Source organism: Mus caroli, chromosome 1, assembly GCF_900094665.2.
Source record: "Mus caroli chromosome 1, CAROLI_EIJ_v1.1, whole genome shotgun sequence".
Taxonomy (NCBI): Eukaryota; Metazoa; Chordata; class Mammalia; order Rodentia; family Muridae; genus Mus; species Mus caroli.
In genome coordinates this window covers 66,554,103-66,570,101 of record NC_034570.1, presented here as the reverse complement: position 1 = coordinate 66,570,101, position 15,999 = coordinate 66,554,103, and the positions used below count along the sequence as shown (strand labels likewise).

The window sequence follows — 15,999 nt, the reverse complement described above, 5'->3', positions numbered from 1 at the left end:
AGAGGCCAAAAGACTTAGCAAAACCTCACATGGTAACTGGATGGTGGGATCATTGGGGTCCTTGAGACCAGCTTCAGCTCTGCCCTATTTTAGCCAAGCCTGAAGGTTACTGGATCAGGCTGGGCCTACTGGGCTAGAGAGCTGAGTCACCCATGGGAAGGGACAGCAGGGACTGTAAATCACCATGCATTTAAGGATGGCTTTCTAAAACCCTGGCTTGAGGCTCAGTGTCTTTATTTATATCTCTCACAGGAATATTTTTCAAACTCATGACAGCGCAGTCAGTATGGCTTTGGGCACACTCCAAGCACCTGGTCCCTTGTATAATGAGCCTTGCAGGTGACAGGCCTTCAGATGCCTGAGCCCAGATTCTGAGCCTACTGTGACTCAAGTCCACACGTACGCCCACTCGCTGCCAAGGCCAGGATCCTATCTCCTGCATGGAGGAAGTACAGCCAAGTTGATGGCACACTGTTGTCTGTAGATACACAGTTAGTGTGCACACACATACATCCGCAAAATCTGCATGTACAAGCTACTGCAAAGCCTGGATTCTCTACACATTTCAGAGACTGTCCCTGCTCACAAGGACATCTGACTCGGGGCACAGAGGAAGAGCCCCTTCAGCCATCCGTTGAGCACCTCTCTGCTCCAGAAGAACTTGGCCAATGACTAAAATGAAATTAGGTTATGTATCTTGGCATCCTAGGTTCAGCAGCTGGTGCCATTGATGTCCTTATGAGGCAGATACAGATGAATCAGACAGGTCAGGCATGGTGATACATGCCCTTAATCCAAGCATTCAGCAGGTTTGAGGCCAGCCTGGTCTACACAGCAAGTTCCAGGACAGCCAGGACTCCAAAGAGAAACCCTGCCTCAAAAAAAGCAAACAAACAAACAAATCAGAAGAACCAGGCATCAGAGGCTGTTGAAACATTTGTAGGTGCAAGAGCCATTGGCCATCAATCTCCCTCTCAGATTTCCTGGAAAACACACACACACACACACACTTCATTGAGCAGAGGGAAGGAAGAGATAAGCTTGTCTTGCCCTATTAATAAAAGTTCATGCCAGGGCTGGTGAGGTGTCTCAGTGGTTAAGAACACTGACTAGTCTTCCAGAGATCCTGAGTTCGAGTCCCAGAAAATACGTGGTGACTCACAACCATCTGTAATGGGATCTAATGCCCTCTTCTGGTGTGTCTGAAGACAGTCACAGTGTGCCCATATACATAAAATAAATAAATAAATCTTTAAAAAAAAAATAAAAATAAAAGTTCATCCCTGTGACCTCTGTACTTGCCTGGTTTCTGTATCTTCCACCGCCCTAACCTTCTCATTTTCCCCCCTGCTTTGTGATTAGATCATTTAGTGCAATTTGATAGACTGGTTGTTTATTTATTGCCCTTGGCTTATTTGTCATTATTTGCTCTTTTCCTAAGTCTTCCTCATTCTACCAAATTCACTGTGAGTTGCTGAGAAAGTAAAACACAGCACCCAGGAAGGAACATGAAGGACAGTGGCTTCAGTGGGTTTGAATCCAAGCTGCCCTTGAAACTCTGCCCAGTAACTTAGTTTTGAGATACAGAGTCAGAAGAGAGTGGTCCTTCTAAGACATCCATCATAGTGCAGGGTCTATCCTCTGAGCTTTTTGTCGCTTCACCAAGATGAAACAGAACAGAACTCCTTCGAATCTACAGGGTTGGTTTTTTTTTTCCTGATATTTAGGTACAATGCTTGCAGCAACGTATTGACCACCCACCCTGCACCCAGTATTGAGCAAGTTCTACTATGCAAGGACTACGTAGGTGAAGGATGACATAATCTGTGGGGCCCACCACAAACTAAGAGGAGCAGATTGATTTTTTTTTTCTCATTGGCAATGGAATAATGGGAAACGCTACCTATACTTTTTTTTCTTGACTATCATAGATCTGTATCTCTCAGAAATCACAGTGGGAAAGAGGAATGAACCCAAAAGAAAAAGAGAGTCAGAGGGGAAAGCTATGACTTGGTAAAAAGGTGCATCAGGCCAGCTGGAAGAGATTGTTGTTGTTGTTGTTGTTGTTGTTGTTGTCTTTGTTTTGTTTTGCTGGGGGGGAGGTGCCTCCTGATGAAGACAACGGCACTGATAGCAAACAGTTGTGGAGCAACTGAGATGGCTCATCCGACAAAGTGCTTCCCCATTACCACAAGGACCTGAGTATGATCCCTAGGACCCACATCAAAGGTCAAGATCAGGAAGGTGCAGTGGAGGATGAAGCAGGAGAGTCCCTGGGGCTTCCTGACCAGCCTTGCTACGTGAATCATTGAGCTTCAGGTAGTTTCAGACCTTGTCTCAAAAAAGAAAGTCAATTTCTGGCTTCCACGGGTGTAAACACACACACACACATACACACAGACACGAGAGAGAGAGAGAGAGAGAGAGAGAGAGAGAGAGAGAGAGAGAGAGAGAATCTTCTCCCTTGTCCTGAATAATGTCACCCATCTCCAACCATGGAGACGGTTCCTCATGTAGAACCTAATCTATGCAATAAACACTTAAATGCCAATAGAGCTGCTAATGTTGGGCCACCCCATGTCACTCAAGATATACTTCATGACATAGTCTCAACCAGCGCTAACAGAGTAGAACTGCATGGAGCGGCATGCAATGGACCTCAGACATTGGCGAATGGTGAAGCAAATAAGAAGTACACCATGCGTGTACTAATGTCACTCCCTGGCTCTCCTCCACCTCCCCAAGGCATGTGCTTGGGAAAAGGGTTACCTGATCACCACTGCCTTTGTCCACCAGTTCCCTCAGGGATGGATTAATCCCTGCTCAGTTTCTTCCCCGCCTCCCCCTCTCCCCCCATCCTGTCCCCAGTCTGGCTGCTCAGATGATGTAAGCAGTAGCCAATCTTGCAGCCAGCACAGTCAGCGGCTGGCTCACTTCCGTGTCCATTAAGGGAAGGCAGACACTTTAGAGAAAGAGCTGGAAAATATTACCACCCACTCCACTCAACCCTCCCTCCCCCAGCCCTTGCCCGCTCTATACTCCCAGGCTTCAAACACACAAACCCCACGAGGCCAGGGCTGGGAAGTCCTGAAGGCTAAGAAAAAAGAAACTGGAATCAGAGCCCCATGGCCCCATGGGCCAAGCCATGAGACTGCTCTGGGCATGAGAACAGGTCTTGGGAGAGAAACCCAGAGCATCTGCAGAGCTCTGCTGCACCTTTCCCTTTTCCCCACGCTCTGCTGCAGCAGCAGCTGGCCAGCTGGTACCAATGAAGGGGGCATCAGCATTTAATGTTGGAGAAGGGGCTGCACAGTACATCCCCATCACTGAGAGGGCAGGAGGTGAATGCCTGTAACCCAATACACCCAAGAGGTGAGAGCGGGAAGATTACAAGTTCAAGGTCAGCCTGGAGTATGCAGAGAAACCTTGCTTTTTAAAAAATCATGTAAAAAATAACTTTCTCTTTAGCAAAGAAATGGGATTTGTTGTGACATGCTTATATATATATACATCACTACATTTTCTTACCCATCTCTCTTTTGCTCTCTCATCCCCTGCTTTGCTGCTAACCCACACTTCTGTTTCATGACACATAAAATCTATCACCCTCCCTTGTTCCTCTTCTCTTCCCTGTAGACCCCTTTCCTCTTGGATTTCCCTTCCTGCTTTTATTTCATTCATACATATGCATATTTATTTATTTTTGTGCGTGTGTGTTTTGTTTTGTTTTTGTTTCTGTTTGTTTCTTCATCAGTTATTTGAAATTGTCAGATCCCCTTGTAAGACACAGAACACACTCAAGCTTTAGAGGCAGGAGTGTGGGCAGATGGAACCTGGTTCTTTTGCTGAGTTCAAGATTTTCAAAACCTTCTTTTAAGTCTCTAAAATGTCTCCCAACTTTTAACACAGACATAGTGAGCCTGTGGGGCTTCCCGGAGGTGGAACAATCTTTAGGAGGTGGGCTTTGGGGAAAGAAGTAGAGGCACTGAACGCCCTTTAAAGCGATCTTGGTATGCCAGCCCCTCCCTCTCTGCCTCTCTTTGAGCTTTGAACCCTTTGGGGTGCTAATAGCTCTGAGCACAAAACTAATGGTGCCAAATAGCTCACAAACTAAACTCTCTGAAACTGTGTGCCAAAATAAACCTTTCTTCCTTTTAAGATGATTGTTCTTGTGTATTTTGTCACAGTAGTGGAAAACATTCCAACTCAGTGCTCAAAGGTCGAGCCTTGTATACTCATGCATACAACTTTCTAGCAAAGAAAAGGGAAAAAAAACTAATATACGGGTGACCTTAAAAACGAAGGTTCTTGATCTACATACAGGGAATGTAGGAGGGAGGGCACTCTGGGAAAGGCTGTTTTTAGGCAGTCCCAGCCTGAAGACAATTTTTGAACAAGGAATGGAAGATAGTAGCCTGGAAGGAAAACAGATTACCCTATCCCCTGTGTGTCTCAGCTCACAATCAAGATGAGAGGAAGGCTGTTCAAAAAGGGAACACTTAGATGGGAGTCTCTTATTCTGCCTGCCTGGGATACCTCCACCCACTTCTAGAAATGCACCCTCCATTTTCCAGGGACATCTTCCTCCCACCCAATGCCAGTTGTATTCTCCTAAAAGCTACCAGATCCTACATTTTGTTTCCCAGACTACAAAGTAAGCACAAGAGCCAAGGCAGGCCAGTGCTTCCTTGAGACTTCCTGAAATCAACCCCAAGAGAAAAGGGCAGGTCTTCCCCCAAGATAAAGATGGATAGACAGAAGCAGTGTAAAGATCAGTGATTCCTGGCCTTGGTCTCTTCTGTGTCCCCAGTTGTCCCAGAAGGGGCACTACTCTGCTCACTCTTAGCATGGTTAATGGAATTAATATTTGCCCTTGAGCCTCAGCAGTTTTATGCCAATTCTGCTACGATAACCTGGGTCCTTTTTCTCAAAAGCAACACAATTCGTCGGGGGAAAAGATACTGCAAATAAAGCAACTAGAAAGCTATGCAGGACCACATGCAGCATGGCAGGACATTTGCCTTGCATGAGCGAAGTCCTGGGTTCAATTCCCTCACTAAAAATAAATTATTTAATTAATAAATTAATAATAATAAAGCAACTCCTTCATGCATTTATTTTCTTCCTCTTTAGAACTTCCTTCTTCCTCTCTTCCTATTTCATTCCTTCTATTTTTTTTTTAATTTCTGGAGTTTCGTGGGTTTGTTTTTGAGAAAAGACCTCATATAGCCAAGGCTGATTTTGAACCCCTGATCCTCATGCCCCTACCAACCAAGAGTTGGATTACAGGTGTGGACTACCATGCCTGGCTAGTCCTCCTTCTTTTCTTCTTATTTTTAATTTTCTGGTCACTAAACTGGCTTAACCAGAATTTGAAAACAAGAAAAAAAATCAATCTTCTCTCAATTTTTTCCCTTGGTTTATTTTAGGAAAAATTAATTTTCTAGAACACTCAGTTGAGCCATGGAACACTTTCCAGACACTGCAAGATCATTGTGACTGACAGCTGTCACTCCAAGGGCTGCAGGGACTCTGCTCCTGCCCCTCTGACAAAGTAAAGCTGACTCCTCTTCTAAAGGTCTCCCCTAAAGAGCATTCCACAGCCTCCTCCTTCTTCTTCTTGCCCCATTCCGGTGCTAAGCACATCCTTCCCCGCCCACCCACACTCCCTTCCGGAGCACCTGTTGCTACAACAAAGAGAAGCTTGGGGTTGAAGTTTCTGGGCTTGTCCAGGTGATAAACGGGGTCCATTCAGAGGAGATAATGCCATTTGTTGGATTAGCTCTTTTCAATCATCAGGGAAAGCTCTGGGTGGGGAGAGGCATTCAGAGAGCTCTGAGGATATAAAAAAGGTGCTTATATTTAAATGGGAGACCTGTCAGCAGGCAAAGCCCTCTGCCAGCTGACACACAAGCAACTTCAATAGCTCCAGTGCGGCGGGCAGGGTGGGATTTGCGGCTCTGCACTCAGACAGCTGCAGCTATCCTAAGGGTGTGGGCCTTTCTCTTTGCCTTGGGCACAAGGGCTCTCTCAAGGGTTTTGTCAGCACTGCCTAAGCAAGAACAGATCCAGCCAATGTCCTGCAAGAACTATCACAGGCTCAGAGATCTGAGAGCAATGGATACGGCGTATGTGATGCCACAGGGCTGGGGTTCATTGGAAGTTCTGATCACCTGGTTTAGTTATGCTGGTGCAGTGGACAGGAACCACATATGGTAAAGGACCACGACAGAAGTCACCACAGGCATCAACCAGTGTACATGACTACATTCTAATAACACTCTAATATTCTAATAACACTTATGGACATGAAGATTTGCATTTCATATTATTTCCATGTGTCATTAAATACTATTCTTCTTGTTGATGGTTTAAATGTAAATGTTGGGGCTGGTTCAGTGATTAAGAGTACCTACTGCTCTTACAGAGGACTTGCAGTTTGGATCCCAGTACCCATGTCAGCAGCTCACAACCTGTGTCTCCAGTTAACTTCTGACTCCTATACTAAGTCTCTCTCTCTCTCTCTCTCTCTCTCTCTCTCTCTCTNTCTCTCTCTCTCTCTCTCTCTCTCTCTCTCTCTCTCTCTCTCTCTCTCTCTCGGCTCACATATTTGATGTTTTTGGTCTATGGTCACCTGTTTCCATTATGCTCAGCTGGAGGCAAGACTTGAGACACTAGAACAGGGCAGAGCAGAGGAAAGTTGTCCTCTTGGTGTGCACCACCATGCCTGGCTCTTCCTTCTTGTCCTTTAAGAGGTGACACAAAGATAGGGTGCCAGGGACAAGGTACGTCCTTCAAGGGCACACCCAGTGTCTGAATTATTTTTCTCACGTCAGTTCCAGAATGCCCAACAAAAGCAACTTTAAGGAAGGAAGTCTGTTTTGGCTCACAATTGAGGGGACACGCCCATCATGGCAGGGGAAGCACAGGTCTAGTTGTGCTGACTGAACTGTGTGGCAGCTAGTAATGGGTCCTCAGTCAGGAAGCCAAAGAAACAAAGGCTGGTGATCTGCTGGCTTCTTCCCCTTTCCATTCCTATTGAGCCTGAATCTCCAACCCATGGAAAATACCACCCACATTCAATGTGATTTTTTTTCTGTCCAGGTTAAAGCTCTCTGGAGGCTCTCAGAAGCAAACTTGCCCAGGGGTGTGTCTCCTAGGTGATTCTCAGCCCCATCAAGCTGACAGACAAGACCAACTATCACATCCAGCTATATTTTGTCCTCCAACTAGTCCTTGCCTCCTAGTTCCTACCAGTTTGCAATAATGCCATTCAATTATGAATTCATTGATGAATTAATAATTCATTAAGTCAGTGTCCTCATGATCCAGTCACTTCCCAGAATCCTCACTTCTGAACATTGCATTGGAGAACAAGCCTTCAATACATAAGGACTGGGGGAACATTTCACATCTAGAGCCTGAGGCAGAGAGACCACATTCCACCTCATCCAGGAGGCACTTGAATGGTGCATTCATTCCACCTAGAATTTATAAGGACATTGGAGACAATGGATGGGGATAGACACCTGGACAAAACATAGAAGCAACTGAGTCAGGACTTTCTAGCCCTCCTAGTTCCCTGAAGGTCACAGTTTCCTTATGGCCACATAGGAAACAGAGAGGTACTTTTCTCATGAGAAAAGGGTCTTTTCTCTGACATAAGGATCCTGAGAAAGGCAAGCTCAACAATGAATTATAATCCCATAGTCTCAGCCACCATGGCTGTGAGCAACTTTTCTTGGAAATTAAAAAGCTATCTCAAGACCTTTCTCAAATGCCTGGTTCTTGGTCATTTTCATGGTGGAGTAGGGTCCCATCATTTTGCAGTGGTATTGGGCACAACTAAAAGCATGCCTGATCCTCCGAGCATTCTTCCACCTGTGAGTAACTTCAGTGCTACTCTATTGCTTTAAGTGAATCACTAGACATGGGGTACTGCTCTGGATCCTTGTCCCTACCACAAAGCCATATTGCAGTCTCACTCTGTGACAGTTGCTTCCTAACTCATATCATGCTTTCTCTATAACATTGGAGCAGTCATGACAGTGTAGAGTTGTTCGTATAGTATCTAACAAATAAGGGATTCACATAACATCTAATGTGCTGTTTGCAAACTAGTACGGGTCCCAAGAGTGTATAGTCTTTCTCCTGGGTCTGGAATCTTCCCCATGTCTTCCTGTCTTTGCTGCTCTGCCCAGCTAGGATGGTTTGCCTCCCACTGTCATCTTTCAGGGTCACATCACCCTAGCCCCGTGTCAGTAACACATATTGAATTGTATCCTTACCACAAAGAACTAAAGATTAAAGTCCCAATACTCTATAACAAGAAGCTACACTTATGTGGAAATGGGATCCTCAGACTTAATCAAGCCAATGGTCTGATTAGGGATGCTTTCTAGTTTTCCATCTGGGCATCATTCCTCTGGCTACAGACTCCTCACAGTACATTAGAGCCCTCCACATTCTCCTGGGTACTTTGGACTCTAGTCTGTTGAGTAGAAAGGGCATCCTACCCCTCCTACTAGCTGAGCAATCCCAGTCTTTCCAGCTCTCAGCCAATGGCAATTCCAGAAAGCCCCTCTTTCCACTGTCTCCTTCTCTCTCTTCAGGAAATGACCATCAGTTCTGCCTTCAAATGGTCTGGTTTCATCCTAAGCAAACAAACAAACAAACTTTATCTATGTGTGAAATAAATAAATACTTGCTATTCTGGCTTGAAAGCTATCCCTGTAAAATATGCTGAAGGATTACCAACCTGATGTGGTGTGGGATCCATGTGTGGTCCTGCTAAGGGATCCGTGCATGTCTTGTGCTCTGAGATGAGAGTGGTGTTCCTGGCACCAGCATGGAGTGGGTACAAATGAACACACTGAGTGAGAAACTGGGGAATCAGGGGCAGTCATGACGGAATCCAGCTCCATCCAGCACCAACAACAGGAAGCATTCAAGTTTTGTGAAGAGTTTAAAGAGTATCCGTGTCTTGTACAGCTTGAGGTTGGCTGAGAAAACAGGAGCTGCCATGGTCACTTTGCCCTTTGGATGCTGGAGCATATTGCCAGGTTTTTATGGGACAGCATGTCTCTATGGGAAGTCCCCTCTGAAGCCCAGTGTCATGGAACACTGAGTATTTGGGAAGAAGAGAACCACATTAAAGACATTCTGTGCCCAAATATGGTAGAGATGATCAAACGAGAGTGGCCAGAGCACTGGCCTGGCATGCTGATGGACTTGGACACTCTCTCCAAGCAAGAGAAAACACATAGAGAATTGTCATGCTCTTCCTTCTACCCCTGACAGAAGTTGAGGAGACCTTTCAGACACTCCTTTCTCAAAGAGAAGGGGATATGCAGCAAACATTATTTTGGAACATGGAAAGAATCTTCAGTTCTCTATCAAGGACACTTCGGGGAAAGATAACCAAGTACCCGCAAGTGAAAACCAATGCTTCTCCGGAGTGAGAGACTCAAGCAAACTGTTCCGTAAGCATCACAACGCTGGCTATCTCGCTGAGTCACATTGCTATTGAAAACTGTAAAGTCCTGAATACTGTGGCTGTCTTTGAATGAACAAGAACTGCAGTTGGGAGCAGTTGAGTCCCTGTCATTGCTGTCAACACAAAAGGCAAGTTGCAGCACCAGAAACTCTTGACGATCTTTGTGGAGATGTTTGCTAAGCACTACACTCTCTCTTTGCTACACAAACCACTGGTAGAGGAGGCATCTGCAGAGACCTAGTCAGTGCTGTGTGCGCTGGGCAATCAGCTGTGCTCCTTGCTGGGCTCTGGAAAGTACCTGGAATTTTTTCTCACTTTTGCAACCCACCCAAGTCAGTTTCTATCTCCTGGTCCATTGCTATTAGCAATAATATCAAAATAGCTTCATGCTTCTATGACCAACTTGATCAAGATGAGCTTTCCTTCTAAGACCTCCCTAGCTATAAATATTCTCCATTTGATTTCCATAGTGATGAGGGTGTCGATGCATTCTTCGGTTCTTCCCAAGTTCAGCAAAGAGAAGAAATGAGGTCGATGTGTTGCTTGGACCCCAAGACTAACTTCCAGATTGCTATAGAGTGACTCTCATATCAGCTGCTACCTTCTATTGACCTGTGAACCCCTATCTGTGGCTGGAACCAGAAAGGGGAGCTTCTGTTCCATCTCCTCGCCTCCATTTGTTTGGTGCAAAACTATGGCTTTTTGCAGGGACGTATGGTCAACCAGATGCTACAAACACTGGAGAAAGAAGGAATCAGTTCAACGATGGAATAGAGTCACTGAGCTCTGTAGTCTTGCTCCTCTCCACCCAGGATGACAGTCACTCAGTATGATGCCATCCTATCTTGGGACCTGGGCGTGAAGAGCCCAGTTTCTTCCCCTGATACTGCTTACTCAGCTTCTACATCCCTTTCTTCTCAGCTCAGATAACCTCAGGGAAACGTTTCCTCCACTCTCTGGCTATTCTCTGGCTATAAACACAAGAGCCTAAGAACTCACAGCCCAGAGTTCCTCTCAAGGACCTACCACAGCAGTCTACACTGCTAGACTGTAGCAGGTCAGTGTCTGCTCCTCCAGCTGTTATCTCTAGAAAGTTCGAATTATGTCTAGTTTTGCTTATCTCTGTATCCCTTGTTTTGGAGTCTACCACACAGCAAATTCTGACAAATATTTGCTCATTTGCAGCACCTGGATTTCCCCACACCCTTCTTTGTGACAGACGGCATTTTGTAAAAAAAAAAAAAAAATGCCCCCAGTGTCTCTGGTACTACTGTTCCTCCATTGAGGAGTGACCTCTACGTCCTCTGCCCTTGCACTCAGACAAGACTCTGTGGTTGCTCTGAGAGGATCTGCAGATAAGCTGCTACCAGACTTCAAGAATTATCTGAGGAAATGCTTTATAGTCTTCTGGCCCCCTTGACTGGCTTACCCAGAGAGTGCTCCACCATGATGTGAGGAACTAGAATGCCTGGCGAACCTCTGATGCTGTGTTCTGACAGAGAGACCCAGCCAAAGATTCAGCTAGCTGCCTGCCAGCAGTACATGTAAACACAGAAGCAGCCCCAGGGGAGCCCAGAAGCAGCCACTGATGTACCACAAAACCTTGGGGGAGCAGAGACAAGCCTCTGCAGCCACACCCTCACAAGTCTAAGTTCCTGACACACGGAACTTCTGATCATGACAAATGGTGGTTTTGTACCCCTAGATATGCAAGCCATCGTGACAATGCTAAAAGCCTCGACATTCCTTAGTCCACTGGCTCTCAACCTTCCTAATGCTGCAACCTCTTTTAATACAGTTCCCCAACCATGAAAAATGATTTTCATTGCTACTTCATAACTGAAATGTTGCTACTGTTATGGATCAGAATATGAATATCTGTGTTTCCCAACTGTCTTAGGCAACCCCTGTGAAAGGGTCACTCAACCCTCAAAGGGGTCGTGACCCACAGGTTGAGAACCACTGCTTTTGACCCGTCTTCACACCTCCCACTGTTCATTGAAGTAACTCTGAAGTGCCCACTGCAGCCTCCAAGGTCCTAAATAACTCAGTAGCAGCCTCTTGGTCACTGTTCATCACCCTCTAGAGAACAAATCCCAGCCCTGACTGCACTAACAGCCTCACCTACATCCTCATTCTCACCTCTGAGCTTCCACAGCTCATTCAACACTCAGTGATGCCAAGTTTCAGAGGGAGTGGCCTCAAAGGGCAGACTTAGCAATTCTCCAGGCACTCAAACCTCAGCGTCTAGGAGTCTCCTCGGTGGACTTTCCTACCTACCTCGGATGCAGAGTTCTTCTCAGTGACCCTGGCACTTTCTAAAAGAGGATTGGAACACTTGCCTTTAAAACTGCCTTATATGCCGGGTGTGGTGGCGCATGCCTTTAATCCCAGCACTCGGGAGGCAGAAGCAGGGGGATTTCTGAGTTCGAGGCCAGCCTGGTCTACAAAGTGAGTTCCAGGACAGCCAGCGCTATACAGAGAAGCCCTGTCTCAAAAATTAAAAAAAAAAAAAACAACAACAAAAAAAAAAAACTGCCTTATATGATCCACAGAATTGGCGTCTCGTGCAGAGTTTTGTGGAGACGTCACAGTAAGTCTGTTTAGTGACATTCTTATGCAACAGTCTTCATGGCAAAGTATAAGTTTCACATATCTCAGAGAGTAGCAGTTGTTCCCATCCCATTTCACAGCTGGGGAAGCTGAGGTTTAGAAAGATGAAGTCAATTGCCAAGAGTTTTGCCCTGGCTATTTGGTAGGACTATAACGTGAAGTTGAATCCTCCAAGCCAGCTCTCAATCACTGCTTCACCATGGGGTTAACTAAGCATGCACTGGCTCATAGCATATCTTCAAAGCTCACATTTTCAGCTTATAAATCAGCCTTGGTTACAAAGTGGTATATATCTATAACAATTTAAAATTACAAATAGCAACAAAAATATACTATAAAAAGTCAATATATAAAGGATCAATGAGATGAACCAAGGGTTCATCTATCTCACTATCAAGGCTGACAACCTGGGCCAGAACCAACATGGTAGAAGGAGACAACAAACTCCCAGAAGTTGTCCTTTGACCTTCACATGCATGCCTGTCACAGCAACAGAGAGAGAGGGAGAGAGACAGAGACAGAGAGAAAGAGAAAGGAATGCAAATGTTTAAAACATGTAAGTGTAGATCTCTCTCTAAACCCAGCCTCCACTCGCTTTCTCTGGAAACGACCATTATTCAGAGATCTTTCAGATGTCTCCAGAAATGCTGTGTACATGGGTTTAAAAGCCTTTTTAGAAGTACAAGTAGTTTATTTTGCTTACTTTTTTATCGTGTCTCTTGGAAGGCAACTCTAAGATCTCTAGGTTCTTTCTTTTTTCTTGGCTGCATAGTATTTTATGGCAAGACTGAACTGTGGTTTATTTATCCAAGGTCATTGTTGCTTTGGGTAGCCAAGAGTTAGAGAAGAACAGGGCAGAGGGATGAAGGCTCAGGTAGGAAAGAACAGTAAAATGAGCAGGTACGAAGTTAGGCAAGCAGTGGGGAAGCAGGAAGTGCCTGGATTCCCAGGAGACGTTCAAGAAACGGAGAACAGACAGGCAGGCAGACAGACACCAGCTAGGGACACGTGAGAATGGAGGGGTTCTGAATACATTGTACAAAATGGAGAAGAAAGAGTTGCTGAGGTCACTCAGGGAGGCAAACCTTTGCCTCTAACCTCTCATCCCATGACTTCACAATTCCCTCCCCCCTCTCCTCTTTTTGCCAATCCACCTCTTTAAAACTGAACCCCACCTGAAAGAAAACAAACATGTTACTATTTATTCATGCAGGAAGGCCCGCTGGACACAATAAACACCAGCCTCGGCCTAATTAAGTGAAAGGACGGGAGGTAATTCAAACCATCTCGGGAAAATATAATCTACCACTGAAGCAAATTCCCACCGTTCGGCAGTCAGGAAAAGGAGAGCAGCCTCTGTGCAGGTTCCCAAGCAGAGAGGGCTGAGAAGGGGGCAGCCAGACAAGAGGAGGTCAGTTTCTAGCCAGCAGGCTCCTCCCCATGCCCCACCCTGTGTGGCTCACCTGAGCCCAGCACTTGCTCCTCTGAGCTCATTCACAGACTTGTCTGAGGTGCTCCCTTGCCAGCCTGGACTGTTCCGCTAATTCACCAGTGGAAAAATGGACCGGCTCAGATTCCAGGCTGGGGCAACCAGATCCCCAGTGAAAATCTGGGCTTGGGGGATGCATCTTTCTGCTCTAAGCCAAGGAGAGACTACAAATCAGGGATGCTCCAAATCAGACCCTCTTAAGGCTGAGCCATGGGCAGGATCAACCCCTCCACTGGCTTTCCCTGAACCAAGAGCTGCAAGAGTCAGTGACCAGTGTGAGTGCCCTAATTTGGTTTCTATTGCTGTGATAAAACAAGGACCAAAAGCAACTTGGGGAGGGAGGAGTTTATTTGGCTATTTGACATACAGGTTACAGCCCATCATAAAGGGAAGCCAAGGCAGGAATTCAGGGCAGAAATCTGGAGACAAGCTAAAAAAGAAACCATAGAGGGGTGCTGTTCACTCAAGGCTTGCTAAGTCTGCTCTCTTATAGCACCAGGGATCACCTGCCCAGGGGTGGCATAGCCCCCTCTGACATCAATCATTAATCAAGAAAACTCCCTACTAACTTACCTACAGGCAATCCGACAGAGATATTTTCCCAAGTTAACTATAACTTATATCAAGTTGACAAAAATTGCCCAGGACAGTGATCTGAGGATGGTCTCTGGCTTTCACTGAGGACAGTTGACAGACAAAACCAGCTAACTGTAATTTTGCACATTTCCCTCCCAACTATGGGGAGTTAGACCCCATAGACACTCAGGTTCAAGTCCCAAAAACCTCTACACTAAAAAACATGCCAAGGTAGGTCGATCTCTTTTTGCCTGTTTTTTTTCCTAGTTATTAATTCCTAAAACCGGGGGAATATTCCACCCATGCAAAGCTGCTGAGTCCATGAATAGAATTAAGTAGTCCTCTCCTCTATAGAAGGCCTTTGCTACCCACCCAGCCTGCCTCGTCCCTTCTTTCATGACCCGGTGTAACAGTGGGTGATTGATGGAAACTAAGCAGGCCTCCACCTGCTATGAACTGTCCCCAGAGCCAGCTGTCTCATGAGTCATTCTTCCGGGTTCTGAGGGCTTTGTGATCAGCTCGCAGCAGTGGCTGTCAATCTTCCTCCCTCAAACCCACATAGGGCCAAGGTCCCGACTGACCATCTGAAGCCTAGCTGTCCATTCTGGAAGGTTGGCACGCAGGAAGTCATGGTCTGGTCCCAAGAGCACAGCCAAAGTGCAACCTTCACTCTTTATCCTCTCCAGGGTGAGAGAACAACCACAGAGGGTGCTTTGATGCCATTACCATTGCCGGCTTTTCCCTCACCCTGCTCCCCACGGGGCACTGCATCCCTTCGATTGACCTGGCCTCCAGTTCTATCTTTCAGCCATTGCATCACCTCTAGGTCCAGTCTCTGGACCCTTTCCCAGTTCGCCACACAGCATCTTCGCTCCTGCTCCATGAGGATGACTGTACTCAGCTGCTCTGTCCAACACAGACAGGAAAAAGCGGGAGATGGCCTCAGGAGCCCTCTCTGGGAACTATTTTTAGACTCCCCTATCCTAACTGAGCATCTTTGCGGTGCCATCTAAAACTCTCCATGACTCTAAAGGTGTTATCACCGACAGTGTTTTCCAGAAGCACATCGGGCAATAACTAAAGCCACCGTCCAGACACAGTATCGGGGCACCCTCTGAGAGCTTAAGGCTAGGCAGGGAGTGCCCATGGCTGTCTGTAGGCTCATCCTCACTTGGCATATCTTTTTCTTGGCACTGAGGATAAAGTTAAATTGTTCTTATTTCTCTAGATAGTCTTGGATTTTTTTCCCAAGTCTTCTAAAGAAATTAACGGATACTTCACAGATTATCTAAAAGTATCCAAGGACCCTGAGATAGAGGTGATTCTGATGCCACAGACCTTATAACCACTGCCCTTCATGCCCCACCCCATTATCTTTGCACCCTGAGGACTATGGATGTGACTCAGTGGCAACATGGCTGTGCACCATGCACAAGGCCCGGGGTTCCATCCATAGAACTGCAGAAATAAAAAAAAAAAAAAATGGAAGTGCTTGCTTGGAGATACTCCAGCTTGAGGAAGCCAGACCCATGCCATAGGTGAACACTTTCCTTTGCTGGGTTCAGTGGCACACACTTGCAGTCTCAGTACTTAAGGGGCCATCTGTGTTTATGCAGTGAAAGTCTGTCTCAACAGCAGCAAGAACAATAGCAATAATAAGCCTGGTTCTGGGGGGAATTCCTGTACAAACAATAGTGCCAGTCACTGAGCAAAAACCTTCATCATCTGGGATAAGGAGGGTAGGGAGAGACCACAGGTCCAAGATGGAAGGAAATAGGAAAAGCCTACTGATGGCCTGTAGCTGCTGGTGGGAGACCTGCAAGCC

At 46.1% G+C, this 15,999-nt stretch overlaps 1 long non-coding RNA gene across 1 annotated transcript; it reads right to left on the bottom strand.

Annotated features, from left to right (window-relative positions):
• Positions 1-5,401: 5,401 nt before the first annotated feature.
• On the bottom strand, positions 5,402-15,066 carry LOC110294645. Its single transcript, XR_002377965.1, has 3 exons — positions 14,995-15,066; positions 8,759-10,234; positions 5,402-5,835 (listed from the first exon to the last, which is right to left on the bottom strand). It is a non-coding gene; the product is annotated as an uncharacterized LOC110294645 (long non-coding RNA).
• Between the last annotated feature and the right edge of the window lie 933 nt (positions 15,067-15,999).